This window comes from Nicotiana attenuata, unplaced genomic scaffold, assembly GCF_001879085.1.
Source record: "Nicotiana attenuata strain UT unplaced genomic scaffold, NIATTr2, whole genome shotgun sequence".
Taxonomy (NCBI): Eukaryota; Viridiplantae; Streptophyta; class Magnoliopsida; order Solanales; family Solanaceae; genus Nicotiana; species Nicotiana attenuata.
The window spans coordinates 32,560-46,891 of NW_017670456.1; the positions used below are offsets into that span (position 1 = coordinate 32,560).

Consider the following 14,332-nt stretch of genomic DNA (forward strand, 5'->3'; position numbering starts at 1 on the left):
ACCCGAAGTAGAAAAGGAACTCTTGCTAAAAACGGGTACACATCGGGGGTATGGACGCTCTTTACAGATGGTGCCTCGAATGTGAAAGGATCCGGGCTCGGCATCATTTTAAAACCGCCCACGGGCAGTGTTATTAGGCAATCTATCAAAACTTCTAAATTGACTAACAATGAGGCCATGATTGTAGGTCTCGAACTAGCCAAGGGCCTTGAAGTAGAGGTCATCGAGGGAAAGTGTGACTCCCTTTTGGTAGTAAATCAAGTAAACGAGAGCTTCGAGGTTCGAGACTATCGAATTCAGAGGTACTTAGAAAAACTTCAAATGACATTGCACCGCTTCAAGGAATGGACACTGGACTATGTACCCCGAGAACAGAATAGCGAAGGCGATGCACTTGCAAACTTGGGGTCATCGGTTGAAGAAGATGATACACTGGACCATGTACCTCGAGAGCTCGATTTCGAAGACTTGATCATACCCCGAGCTCAAGTTCGGAAGCTCGAAGTAAGAATCGAGCCTAGCCGAGATGTGCGCACCTCAAGAAGCAAATCGGAGACCCGTCATGATCTGCCTCGAGGACAGTACAATTTCGATGACACTCAAGAAAGATCGGGAATTTCTCAAGGACACGTGGATCAGGGCATAAATTAAGGGATAAGATTTGTACGAATAGTACGAGTCCGTACTAGGTTGTTATACAACTGTACCAGTAGAATTCTTTACCATAATTGGAAATGTACCATATTAGGGTTTTCTCCTTTTATATAAAGGGGACCCCAATCATTTGTAAAGATCATCTCATTCACTACAATAGAACATTCTACTCTGCTTTTCTCGTTTACTATGCTCCACAATTGTTCTTCAAGCTTCATTGTTTTTACTTTATTGTTCATACTTTATTTGCTCTTAACTCACCTCGAGGCCCCCGAGATAATCGAGCTTGCGGTCCCTGTTGCTCTAACAACTCTGGTTTGGTTCATCAATTCTTCTTACATATACCTAATATTACTTGTATATTCGCTAGTATTGGAATAAATCACATAACTTTAAAACCACAAATCACCTTTAATAGTCACTCACATTTTTCGAGGTAAACAATCTACATTCCATGGCGTGCACCTGTCAATGATTTTAAGTACAATGCAATGTGATCTAAATCATATACCCAAGACACTCTAGGTTTATAGCTCCGTTACGTGGTTTAACTTCCTACCGAGCACCTCACCCTTTAATGGTATTTACAGGTATATTAGAATAAAGGGAAAATGTGCTCGCTATGAACCAAAAGAAGACACTACCGGGCGACATTTGTCACACGAAGAACAGCTTGATCACTTAAGGGTGAGAGCTTCAATTGACAGAAATGCACCCAGGAAATTTTTTCGGGGTCTTCACTCACTGTTGTTGGCGTCATATCAAGTGTTTTCTCGTAAACATTTTGCAGTTCTAACGTTAGAGCACGAGCAACCTCCCTTGATTCAGGGAGCTGGTCACTAAGTTGAGATGCAGCAAGTTGGATCAGCTTCTCAATTCCATATACTTTGATTCCATCAACTCCCTGCAATATGTACAAGTCTGTTACATACCACCACATATATTACCGAAAATAAAAGATTCAAATAGTAAAAACACCTTACCAATACAAAACTTGGAAGCAGGACAAACATCTTATTCATCTTTTACTCATTCCACAAGCAATATTTTTTGCCCAAGTAAAGGTGAGTTTTGAAGACTGACAAAGGAACTCAGACATGGACCAGGTCCATCCTAGTGAAGCACAGATATGGTTAACTCAAGCATGTGAGATGCACGTGAAGGAGACAACTTAACATAACAGAAGTGATATCTCCAGATCCTGATAAAAAAGGTTGCATATTGGATAAGGAGAAGGACTCCTTACTCAAAGAGAACACGACTTAAGAATGAGGAGGAGTTAGAGGTTGAGATCAACTAGAACTCTTCCGCCAAGGAAGAGTAGCATCAGACTTCTAGTCAATCTCTATTTACTAACTCCATAAATATCAGTGTTGTTCTCTTTTACAGGAAAGGCACATAAACAGAAGTTAAACGTGAACTGAGAGCAAAATAACAAGGCAATTTTGCAAGCAATTCGTGTGTGATTCAAGCGTGCAAACCTGAAGCTACTTGAACCAGATAGAAGAACCAGTTCCAAGTGTCTGTATTTTATTCTAGTTCAATTGTAGTAGGTGTTTTCATATTGTACCTTTTAGCTTTATCTAGAAGCAATTGTATTAGGTACTTAGAGTTTTCAAGTTAGAGTTAACTTGAAGTTGTCGCAACAGTTGAGGCTGCGTGCTACAACGGGACTAGAGTTCATCCAAGGTTTACAAAAGTGTTTTGTAAATGCAGGTTTTGGCCCAGTGATTTTAATGGAGAGTTTGGGAAAATCCTACTGGAAAGTAGGTCGTGATTTTTTCACCTTTTGAGCCAGGTATTTTCCACATAAAATCTTTGTGTTCTTTAATTTCTTTATTTATTATTCCGCAATAGTAGTAGTCTGAACAAATAGAAGAACAATGTCCTTCCATAAACAACTTAAGCGAAAAATTGGACACCACATAAATTACCCCTCCCCCCCTCATGTGTGGTATTGAAGTGTAAAACATCAATTGGTATCAGAGCAGGTTATCCTTGAAGAGGCTAACACCTTAGGAACAGATAAAGATGAGTGCACCACCTGGAAACTAGGAAGGACAATCCACTGCTATGCCTCCACTCTTTAATGGCCAGTACTACTCCTGGTGGAAAAACAGGATGAGAGGTTACATCATCGGAGAGGACTATGAACTCTGGGACATTGTTACTGATGGTCCCCTAGCTACCATGAAGAAGAATGCTGAAGGAGTGGATGTGCCAAAGACTAGAGCTGACTGCACTGCTGAGGACTTGAAGAAGTGGGAAAAGAATGCTGATGAGTACATCAGAATTCAAAGCTGTACTACTGCTAAGGAAATTTGGGACACTTTGCAAGTGGCTCACTAAGGAACTCCTCAAGTGAAGAGATCAAAAGGAACATTGCTGTATTCTCAATATGAGAATGTTACAAAGAAGGAAGAGATAAAGAGATGTATACAAGATTCACAACACTAACAAATGAACTTAAGTCTCTTGGAAAGATTATCCTTGATGAAAACAAGGTTGAGAAAATTTTGACAAGGGTTTTGCTAGTTACTTGGGAAAGCAAAATCACTGCTATTCAGGAATCAAAGAACATTGCCACTCTCAAGTTGGACGAGCTAATTAGAAATCTCACTGCCTATGAACTTAGAAGGCAAAGCATGAAGATTGATGCACCCAAGAAAGAAAGGTGCCTGGCCCTTTGAATAGCTGAAGGTGCAGATCTAGAGGAAGATGAAATAGCTATGATCACGAGGGATTTCAAGAAGTATCTAATGAGAGGAAAGGGTTCTTCAAGAGGTGCAACCTTCAACAAACCAAGGGTCCCTGAAAAATAAATCAACGAGGGCTGCTACAAATGTGGTAAGACTGCCCACATGATCAAAAACTGTCCTCAGTGGGAAATTGAATGGAAGAAAGAAAGAAAGGGCTGAATGAAGAAACAGGAAGAAGGAACAGGTTCATCCCAAGAAGAACAAAGGATCAACAAAGGCTATGGTTGCTGCTTGGGGTGAAAGCTCAGATGATGACTCAGAAGACGAAGATGGAGATGAACAAGCACTTATGGCAATTGGGAAATCCGATGAGGAATCTGAGGTAAGTATAATTCATCTCAAAGACAAGATTAAGTTTTTGTCTAAAGAAAGTCTATCTGAATTACTTCTAGATTTCATTGATGAATTTGAGGTTATAAACAATGAAAAGGAACAGCTGTCTAAGGAGTGTGTGATTCTGAAAGCTAAGTGCAAAAACCTGGAACTTAGGGCTAGTGAAAGTGATAGTAAAAATGCTGAGTTGAAGAACCAGGTTCATGAACTTGACACCACAGTCCTAGAGCTTAAATCTGAAAATCTAAAATTGAAATTAGGAACTGGTAAAAAGAAATCTGATCACACACAACTCACTTTAGAAGAAAATGTAGGAAAAATGAAAGATGAGTTGTACAAAAGAGATGAGCAGATAAGAGTCCTTAAGGAGGATCTAAACAAGGTTAAGCACGAGCTAGATAGAACCTGTAAATGGAATAGGTCCTCCGATGCACTTTCATGGCTACATGAACACCATAGTAGCAATAAGAGAGGACTTGGCTACGGGACCCCTGCACCTAAGTGGGATCCCAAAAGCAAGTACCTCACACTTCCTGAGAACAAAATTTGCACACACTGTGGTAAAACTGGTCACTATAAAAGTGAATGTATTGCAAAAGAAAAGGCTAGTCAAAAGAATAAAGAATTTGTTCAAGGGAAAAATAGGCTGCCAGGTTGGGCTAAAAAGAATCTGATTCACCCTTTTGCCTATAGAAAGGGACCCAAACTAGTTTGGGTTCCTAAGACTAACCCCTGATTTCCTTTTGCGGGTCCAAGTGAAGGGGAGCAGCCAAATATGGTACATGGATAGTGGCTGTTCAAAGCATATGACAGGAAGCAAGAACCAGTTCCTTTCACTTGAGGACCTCAAAGGAGGTAATGTCTCCTTTGGAAATGGGAAGAAAGGTGAGATCATTGGGGTTGGAAAGGTAGGTAAGACTGATTCTCACTCTATTGAGAATGTCTACTTGATAGATGGCCTAAAGTACAGTCTAATCAGTGTATCACAATTATGTGATAGAGGTAACTTGGTAGCATTCACCTCTACCAAATGTTTTGTGATTAATCTTACCACTGACAAGATTGTTTTGCAGGGAAAAAGAGTAAACAATACATACATTGTAGATTTGTCCACACTTTCAGAAAATGAACTCACTTGCTTAAGTGTGTTGGACAATGATCCCCTCCTTTGGCACAAGAGACTTGGACATGCAAGTCTGAGTCAACTCAACAAATTAGTCTCCAAGGATCTGGTGATAGGGCTGCCTAACATCAAGTTCAAGGAAGACAAAGTTTGTGAGGCTTGTGCAAGGGGGAAGCAGGTAAGATCCTCTTTTAAATGCAAGAAAGTGGTAAGCACCACCAGAACGATGGAACTGGTCCATATGGATCTCTGTGGTCCAATGAGAACATTAAGCAGAGGTGGTAAAAGATATGTGATGGTGCTTGTTGATGATTACTCTAGGTTTACTTGGACATTGTTTTTAACATCTAAAGATGAAGCATTTGACATGTTTACTTCTTTTGTTAGAAAAACTCAGAAACAACTAGGTAATCAACTTGCATCAATTAGGTCTGATCATGGAACTGAATTTGAAAATGCTAAGTTTGCTGAATTTTTGCATGCTACATCATAAATAGTTGCATGACTAGACCTCTTGTTAAGAAGATTCCCTATGAGTCACTTAAAGGGAGAAAGCTAAATATATCCCATCTTAGGGCATTTAGATGCAAGTGCTTTGTGCACAATAATGGCAAAGACTCCCTAGGTAAGTATGATCCCAGAAGTGATGAGGGAGTATTCTTGGGATATTCTTCACATAGTAAAGCTTATAAGATATAGAGTAAAAGAACTATGTGTGTAAAAAAATGTATATGTTATTTTTTAAAACTAACATTCTTTCTGAGAGGCAGGAACAAGATAATGAAGAGATTGGGCTGATAAGAAATTCAAATGGTGAAACCATAGTCCAGCCTGAAGAAGCATCACAGGAAGGAACATATGATGGAACAGGTCCTTCCACCCAGGGCAACATGACAGGGGGAACTGACTAGAGAGGAACTGATCTTCAAACCTCGAGGGAACCTGTCCATGAACCTATTCCTCAGTAACAAAACCAGGAAGGAACATCCAAAGAAATTGACACTCCTATTGCAACATCCACGAAATTGGCTATAGATGAACCTGGTTCATCTGTTGATCAGAAGTTGTATAGGGGAATGATTGGTTCTCTTTTATATCTCACTACTAGCAGACCTGACATTGTGTGCAGTGTAGGTCTTTGTGCTCGATTTCAGGCAAATTCAAAGGAGTCCCACTTGACTAATGTAAAGAGAATATTGAGATACTTGAAAGGCACCACTGACCATTGCCTTTGGTATCCAAAAGGTAGTAATTTTAACCTAGTGGGATATGCTGACGCTGATTATGCAGGTTTCCTAGTGGATAGGAAGAGCACCTCAGGTATGGCACACTTCCTTGGTTCATGTCTTGTGTCATGGGCTACTAAAAAGCAAAACTCAATGGCCTTATCTACTGCTGAAGCTGAGCATGTTGCTGCTGCCTCCTGCTGTGCTCAATTGCTGTGGATCAAACAGCAGTTGATGGATTTTGGTATTGAAGTTGGTTGCATCCCTATTTTTTGTGATAACACTAGTGCTATTAGTATGACTAAGAACCCGGTTCATCATAAGAGAACTAAGCACATAGATGTTAGACACCATTTCTTAAGGGACAACTATGAGAAAGGACTGATCACTATAGAATTTTGTGCTACTGATAAGCAGATTGCTGACATTTTTACAAAAGCACTGAGTAGAGAATGCTTTGAAAGGAACAGGTTAGAACTAGGGATGATTAAGATCACCTAATGAAACTAGTTCAGAATGCACAATGAAAAAAAATTATTAATATTTTTTTTGGTTAGGAAATCTGGAACTTGTGTAAATATCTAGATTAATTTTTGCTCAGTTTCATACTTTAAATAGTATACTCCTGTGCCATATGTTGATATGACTCACTGATCTCTAAGAAATGTTTTTCTATTTTAACAAATTGAGGCATGATCAAGAGGATTCTTAGTGAAAAACCTGGTTCATCAGTATTGGTTCATCTGAATAACGAGGTATGTTTTCTACACTCTGCACAATTAGAAATATTAATATTTAATTCATGAGCAGAGTCCTACCTATGTTCAAGAACTTCAGAAAAACCTATCCTTTTGAGTTTGAACCAGTTCCGGCTCTATTAGAATCATCACCGTATAAAAATGCCTAGAATCTTGGGAAGCCTAACCGCTCGTTCAACCTGAAATTTTAGAGTGATTGGACTTCAATTGACTACAAAAAGCTGCCGTTGGACATTAATTAACCCTCTCTCCTTAAAAACCATCATCATCATCACTGCCACTCTCATAATTCTCAAACCCGTCAATTTTCTTTCGTTCTCTACTCTTCTCTCTTCCAAAACTCAATTCAAAAATTTTCTTCCAGAACTAGCAAAGATGACCAACCCCCAAGATAACCCAGGCTCTCCTCCACCACCTACCCCCTCCGATTCCACCACTACTCCTCAACCCAGCACAACCCCCCAACCTAGGAGAAGGCGAGTGAAGATGCTTGCTGGTAAAACTGTGGCTACAAGTGTGCTTTCAAAGAAACTAAACGCAAAATTGAAGGCTAGTCAAGCCCAAGATTCTGAAAATTTTGATGATTCTTTTAAGTCTGCGAGTGAGGGGGAAGGAACTGAGTCTTCTGATTCTGAGAAAGTGCAAAATCCCCCTTCTGAGGTACGTTTTGTTCTAGTTGAAAATTTGGACAATCGTTTTGTTTTGGTTGGGTCTGTTATGAATGTGGAAACACCTGAGTCAAGAAGGAGAGGAGGTAAAAATAAAAGTGAAAAAGAAAAGGTGAGTGAGGGTGTGAGTAGTGATGTGAGGGGAAAAGGGAAAGAAGTGGCTGATTCTTCACCCACTTCTGAAATGGTTAGACCGGCTATCTGGGGGCTGAGCATGAAAAGGTGGTAGAGAGTAGCAATAAAACAGGGGGAAATGGTTCAAGGGAGGCTGCTGAACGGCTAGTCAATCTTAGTTCACATGCAGATGAACCTGGTTCATCTATTGAGGAGACCCTAGCAGACCTTCTGAAGAAAGTGGGTGCAAGCTATAACCCCAAGAAAAGGAGAATTCCAACACCAAAAGCTCCTAGCACTGCAAAAACTACCAAGAAAAGGAAGGCTACTTCTCCAACAACTACTGAGATTCCTCTACCAAAAGGAAGGGCCACAAGGAGTAAGTTGAAGCAGATTGAGGATGAGTTACAAAAGGCTATGGCAGAAAGCAAGAAGAAAAGAATGGACAAAGGGAAAGCTAAAGTTGCAGAGCCTGTTGAGGCTGTTGATGTAGATGAGATGGACCCGGTCCGTCAGGGTGAACATGTGACTGTGGAGGTGCATACCCCTAAGCCCAAGAAGACCAAGACTTCCTCCAAGAAGTCTTCATCTATATCTAAGACTGTTGAACCCTCTTTGGCTAAAAGGACAAGGTCTACTATGAAAGCCAAGCAAGTTAAAATCACTGAGGAGGAAGATTGGAGTGGTGAAGAAGAGAGTGAATCTAATAATGAACAAGACAAGCTGGCCAAGTTTGGAAAACGAACCATCTTGAAGGGTAGACTTTTGAAGGATTTGGAGGAACCAGGGATGGTTCGACTGGTTGATGCTCTAGCTGTTCATGGATGGAAGGAAATGGTCCTTCAATTGGATGGCAGGCTGGCAAGGAATGAGATTATTGAGTTCATGGCCAATGTAGAGGTCAAGGATGGCAGAGTTACCAGCCAGGTGAAAGGGGCTCAAGTGTCATTTAATGCTAAAAGGCTGGTTGAAATTCTTGACATTCCTTCTAAAGGGTATGATGACTACACAAGGCAAAGATGGCCAAGTCTGGACTCCCTTCCTACTGCCCTTGCCATTACTAGTATGTTCTGTGATAGCACAAAAGTGAACGAGGCCAAGGTCGTGTATAAGAGTGAAATGAAGCCATGCCACAAAGACCTGTTTGAATTTGTCAACAAGTGTTTGCTGCCTAGGCAGGAAAGAAGACACATTGCTAACTACTTGAATTTGGTTTTGATGGAGTGTCTTGAAAGTGGGAGGCAAATCAACTGGCCTAGATTTATGATCAAGCTGCTTGATAGGGTTATCAATGGGTCCTAGGCCCATGCCACTCCTTATGGTTTTATTCCCACTACTGTTCTTGCTCGTTGTAAGGTGCCACTGAAGAAGTGGGAGATGGCCAATAGCAAAGACCATTTTGGAATCAATACTCTGATTGCTTGTGATTATGAGGTTAATGCCATTCCCAATGAACCCGGTTCATCTAAAAAGACACCTATCAATAGCAAGGTCAGAGCTCTATTGCAGGAGAGTGGGGCAAAGGATGCTAAGATAACTAGGCTGAATACTCGTTTGGCAGAGGTTGAATCTGAGAGAGATGCTCTCAGAACTTAGCTCACAAAGAAAAAGGAGAAGAATGATGGCATTCTTCAAGACATGCTGCACCTTCTCCAAGCATAAACCCAACCCTCTAGTTCTTCCAAGCCTTAATTGCCTTAGCCTTCATTTCCTGAACCTTGTCGAGACCTTTCAGTGACCCAGATTAGGGATTTTTTTTGTTTTGCTCATGTTTTAACTGTTTTTGTTTCTTTTGTGGATTGTGGCAGAATCATATTCTCTATCAACGAAGTTTGTTATTTTTGCTCTTGTTGACTGTTTATGTTTCCTTGATAGTCTGAATATGTGTAGTTGATTACTGATGATTAATCCATGACTGCACTTGCAGTTGCCCCAGTGGCCATGAGTAATTTTTAAAATTCTGGGGATAACACTTTGTTTATGCAACTTTTCGATGATGCCAAAAGGGAAAAAAGATATTGTGCTTTATATTCTGAATAAGTGATGTTTATAACCTAATGAACCTGGTCCTTAATGATAAGTGAAAAATTTCTAACTTTGCATTGATGATTGAGATGAGTTCTGACAGGGCCTAAGTGAATGAAAAGCATAGAGTTTGTCATCATCAAAAAGGGGAAATTTGTTTGCCCAAGTAAAGGTGAGTTTTGAAGACTGACAAAGGAACTCAGACATGGACCAGGTCCATCCTAGTGAAGCACGGATATGGTTAACTCAAGCATGTGAGATACACGTGAAGGAGACAAACTTAACTTAACAGAAGTGATATCTCCTGATCCTAATTGAAAAGGTTGCATATTGGATAAGGAGAAGGACTCCTTACTCAAAGAGAACACGGCTTAAGAAAGAGGAGGAGTTAGAGGTTGAGATCAACTAGAACTCTTCCACCAAGGAAGAGTAGCATCAGACTTCTAGTTAATCTCTATTTACTAACTCCATAAATATCAGTGTTCTTCTCTTTTACAGGTAACACACATAAACAGAAGTTAAACGTAAATTGAGAGCAAAATAGCAAGGCAATTTTGCAAGCAATTAGTGTGTGATTCAAGGGTGCAAACCTGAAGCTACTTGAACCAGATAGAAGAACCAGTTCCAAGTGTCTGTCTTTTATTCTAGTTCAATTATAGTAGGTGTTTTCATATTGTACCTTTCAGCTTTATCTAGAAGCAATTGTATTAGGTACTTAGAGTTTTCAAATTAGAGTTAACTTGAAGTTGTCGCAACAGTTGAGGCTGTGTGCTACAACGGGATTAGAGTTAATCCTAGGTTTACAAAAGTATTTTGTAAATGCAGTTTTTGGCTCAGTGATTTTAGTGGAGAGTTTGGGAAAATCCTACTGGAAAGTAGGTCGTGGCTTTTTCACCTTTTGAGCCAGGTATTTTCCACGTAAAATCTTTGTGTTCTTTATTTCTGTACTTATTATTCCGCGACAGTAGTAGCTGGAACACATAGAAGAATCAGGTCCTTCCATAAACAACTTAAGCGAAAAATTGGACACCACACAAATCACCCCCTCTTGTGTAGTATTGAAGTATAAAACATCAAATATAATCATACACGACAAAGTACATAGTCCTATTTCATTCCGGAAGAACAAGAACTTCGTTTTATGCAACGTAAAGATGAGCATCAAAATATGATTTACTCCAGCTTAAATCTCCTTGGATATTTTTTAATAGGTTCAGTAGATAAAGGTCATTGACCATATTATACTTGATAGTAGTATATATTAAATACTTTTAAAATAAAATTCCTTCTCTAGCTCAGTCCGGGATCTAGATATGGTCAGCAAAACTTAGCAAGATAATATCTCAGTAATCAGATGAAGTTTCATCAGTCGTCAATCAAAAAACATATCAGAAAAGAAATAGGCTGTTCAGAACTCTAAACAGATGTGGTACACTTCGAGAAATGCATATTGAAGCCTTTGCTCGAATTCGAGGATTTCTGTTCTTAAGATAAGGTTGCAGCTTGGGTAACAATAAACTGGAGAAACCCATGTTGTCATGGATATTAGAGCCTTCTCGGCTGCCTCGCATACTAATCGCTTGTCTTGTGAAGATTTCAGCAAAAGTTGAACAAGCTAGGCACAAAGGGTGTCACTTTATAAGATCAAGGATGAAAACAACTTGTCTCAAGAAACTACATTGCACGTGCATGCACGAACAAGGTCGGTTGAAATCTAAGCTTACCAGAGGATCCATTGAGAAGAGGCTTATTCAACCGATACAAGAAACCAAACAGCAACAGAAGTAAGAAATGAAACCTCCAGATTTTGTTACCTTCAGGCTAATATCTACATCTTCTACATTTTGTTACCTTCAGGCTAATATCTGCATCTTCTACATCCTTCAAATTCTCAGATTCAATGTATTCATCTTCTGAATTTCCTATCTCGGCCCCAGAATTCACCTTGCCATCTCCATTAGAGATAGGTTCTACTGGTAAGTCGACTTTTCTCTTTCCTTTTCTTTATGATTTCCATCAATATTCTCCTTGCTTCCTGGAAGCATTCACGTTACTGGAGATTTCAGTGAGATTGCCAGCTTCAGGCAGTGTTTTCAGATCTTTAGGAGCTTCCTCTGACATCATGTAGGAACTAAGCATTTGGCTAGAGGTGGAAGAATTTAAGCAAGAGTCAAGTCAGTGATACACTTAACCAGGGCATGAGTTTCAGCATAGGTGAGGCCTGAGGGCGAAATGATGCATTAAACAAATATCTAATTTTGAGGTTACTATGGCATAGATTTTGGACTAATATTACAAGCATACAAGTTCCATCCTGTTTCTAAGAGATCCACATAAGACGTCCACAAGCTGGATTTCACTCAGGCCTCAAAGGAATGACGATGCTCCTAGAAGGGCAAAAGTTTATTTTTCTTTTTTAATAAATAAAAGTTTGTTTGCTCTGATCCGAAATTCAAATGGCATTGCCTTCAAACTGTGATCACTGATCACACGCCTTTCTGTTGAAAAGCTAAAGTACAACCTCAGGTAAGATGTGAGCCAATAAACTACAGATTATTTATGGTTAAACTCTTAACAAATTATAGTACTTTTGTTCCATCCTTATTTTGAAGATGTCTTCCATCCTCTTTTCAACTTTTTGAGCTCCCGAGTCTGCTTTTATAAATGAATCTGCAAGCTCAGCAAAAGAATCAATAGAAATTTTTAGTAAAAGAGAATACCATGTTAGTGCTCCTTTTGTAAGTGTTTCACCAAATTTTTTGACCAGAACTAACTCAATCTCTTGCTTGGTCAAATCATTGCCTTTCACGCCAATTGTAAATGCGGTTACATGATCTCGTGGGTCGGTTGTCCCATCATACTTCGGGATATCGGGCATTTTAATCTTTTATGGAATTGGCAAGGGATCGGCACTTGTCTTCTAGGGTTGTTGAGAATATCTATCAATATCTACTATTTTAATCATGGGTGGCACACCAGGTATCTGCTCTATGCGATCCTTGAGCTTTTTCTGCAAAGTTAGTACTAAACTTTGTAAATCATAATTATTAGGAATACCTGACCTTCCATCGCGAGATTCGCTGGGAGTTCCTCCACTGCCCGAATTGGCAAGACCTGAGCATAGGTTCTCTATGGTTGCAGTGTTGTTCGGGGGCGGAGTTGGTGGTACAGTTGGTAATCCACTAACAAAAGCTTGAAGAGCATTTTTGACGTGTTCTGCAATTAATTGCTTCAATGCATCTTCAACAATTTGATCTTCCCCTTGTTGGTCATTCACATGTGATGTTGATCTCCCAGGTGACCCTTCTCGGGAGTGTTGAGGAGAATTTTAGGGTGAAGGGATTGGAGCTTCATCCCCTTGTTGATTCAGTTGGTTCAGTTGGTTTTGTTTGTTGTTGTCGTTGGCAGTCGACATGATTGTTTAATAGAAAGATGAATTTGGAAAGTGAAAAGATTATCAGATTTCCGGTAACTGAACCAATTTGTTCAACCAACAAATGTGTATTTCGATCAAAGCTTATTTTTAGAAGTACTCAGGCTACTGATAATCAAGAAATTTTATATCCTCTCAATGATAAGAAATGAAATGAGAATATGAAATAGTAAAGTAATTAACAGAAAGCAAAAGAAAGTAATTGCATTTCAATGATAATCAGAACTTGTCTTTACAAGTGAAATCCCCTTTCCTTATATAGGAATCTATAAGTACAACGTTTCTTTCCTTTTATGACTGAATCATTATGAACATTAATGATACTAATGAGATGTTATAATTGGCAATCATTATATTCATGAAGATTCTATAACGTCTATGATCATTCATGCACATTAATTGACGATTCATGAATCTTCCTTCTTTACTGTGTTGATTCATTGTGTCGTTGTCTCTTCATATAGCAATTTAGACTCGAGCGACCATACCCCTTTTATCTCGTGGGTGATTTGCTCGTACCTATTACGAATCGTGCCTCTTTTAATGCATATCTCCAGCTGTCGCTTTCTTAGTGAACCACGTGTCTTGCCACATTAGCCACATATATAAATCCACGTGTAATATTTTCTTTTACCAATACAGATAACCCCCCACTTACCAATAATCACATTTATGGTGGGAATTTTTTGCCACCGTTTCTCATGTATCATAGTGTCTTCTTCAGAACCAACGCGTCATATATCACTTCCATTTAATGTTTGTGACACGTGGCATTCATTGATTGGATCTGCAACTCTTCAGTGGTTCTTAGGGATTTTTTGCGGCTGCATCAATCACGAAGTGGCTGTTTTCATTATGACATTTTCATCATGAACCCCTTCATATGACAGTTGCTTCTTCATATAAATACCTTCTTATGCCTTTGCTTTCACGAAAATCTTCAATCTACAGTATTCTTCTTCCATAATAGTTCTTGTTCATCAGCTCGTATTATTTTCTTATACAAACATGTCTTCTCCAAATCCCGATCCTCGTAGAGTAGTTATAGTAGATGAACTTCCCCCTTCATATGCTCCTATCAGAAGTAGAAGAGGTGGCAGATTACGTAGTTTAGGGTTTGTATCTATTTGTGGTTCTTCTTCTCAACCCAGTGTTACTACCCTTTCATCTTCTAGAACTAGGCCTTCTTCTTCTCATAGATCTTCTGCTAGAAGTAGGGATTCTAGTGAACCTCTTCGA

At 39.5% G+C, this 14,332-nt stretch overlaps 1 pseudogene; it reads right to left on the reverse strand.

The window, feature by feature from the left end:
- Window positions 1-1,249: 1,249 nt before the first annotated feature.
- LOC109239664 lies at window positions 1,250-13,803 on the reverse strand (annotated as a pseudogene).
- Window positions 13,804-14,332: the final 529 nt, after the last annotated feature.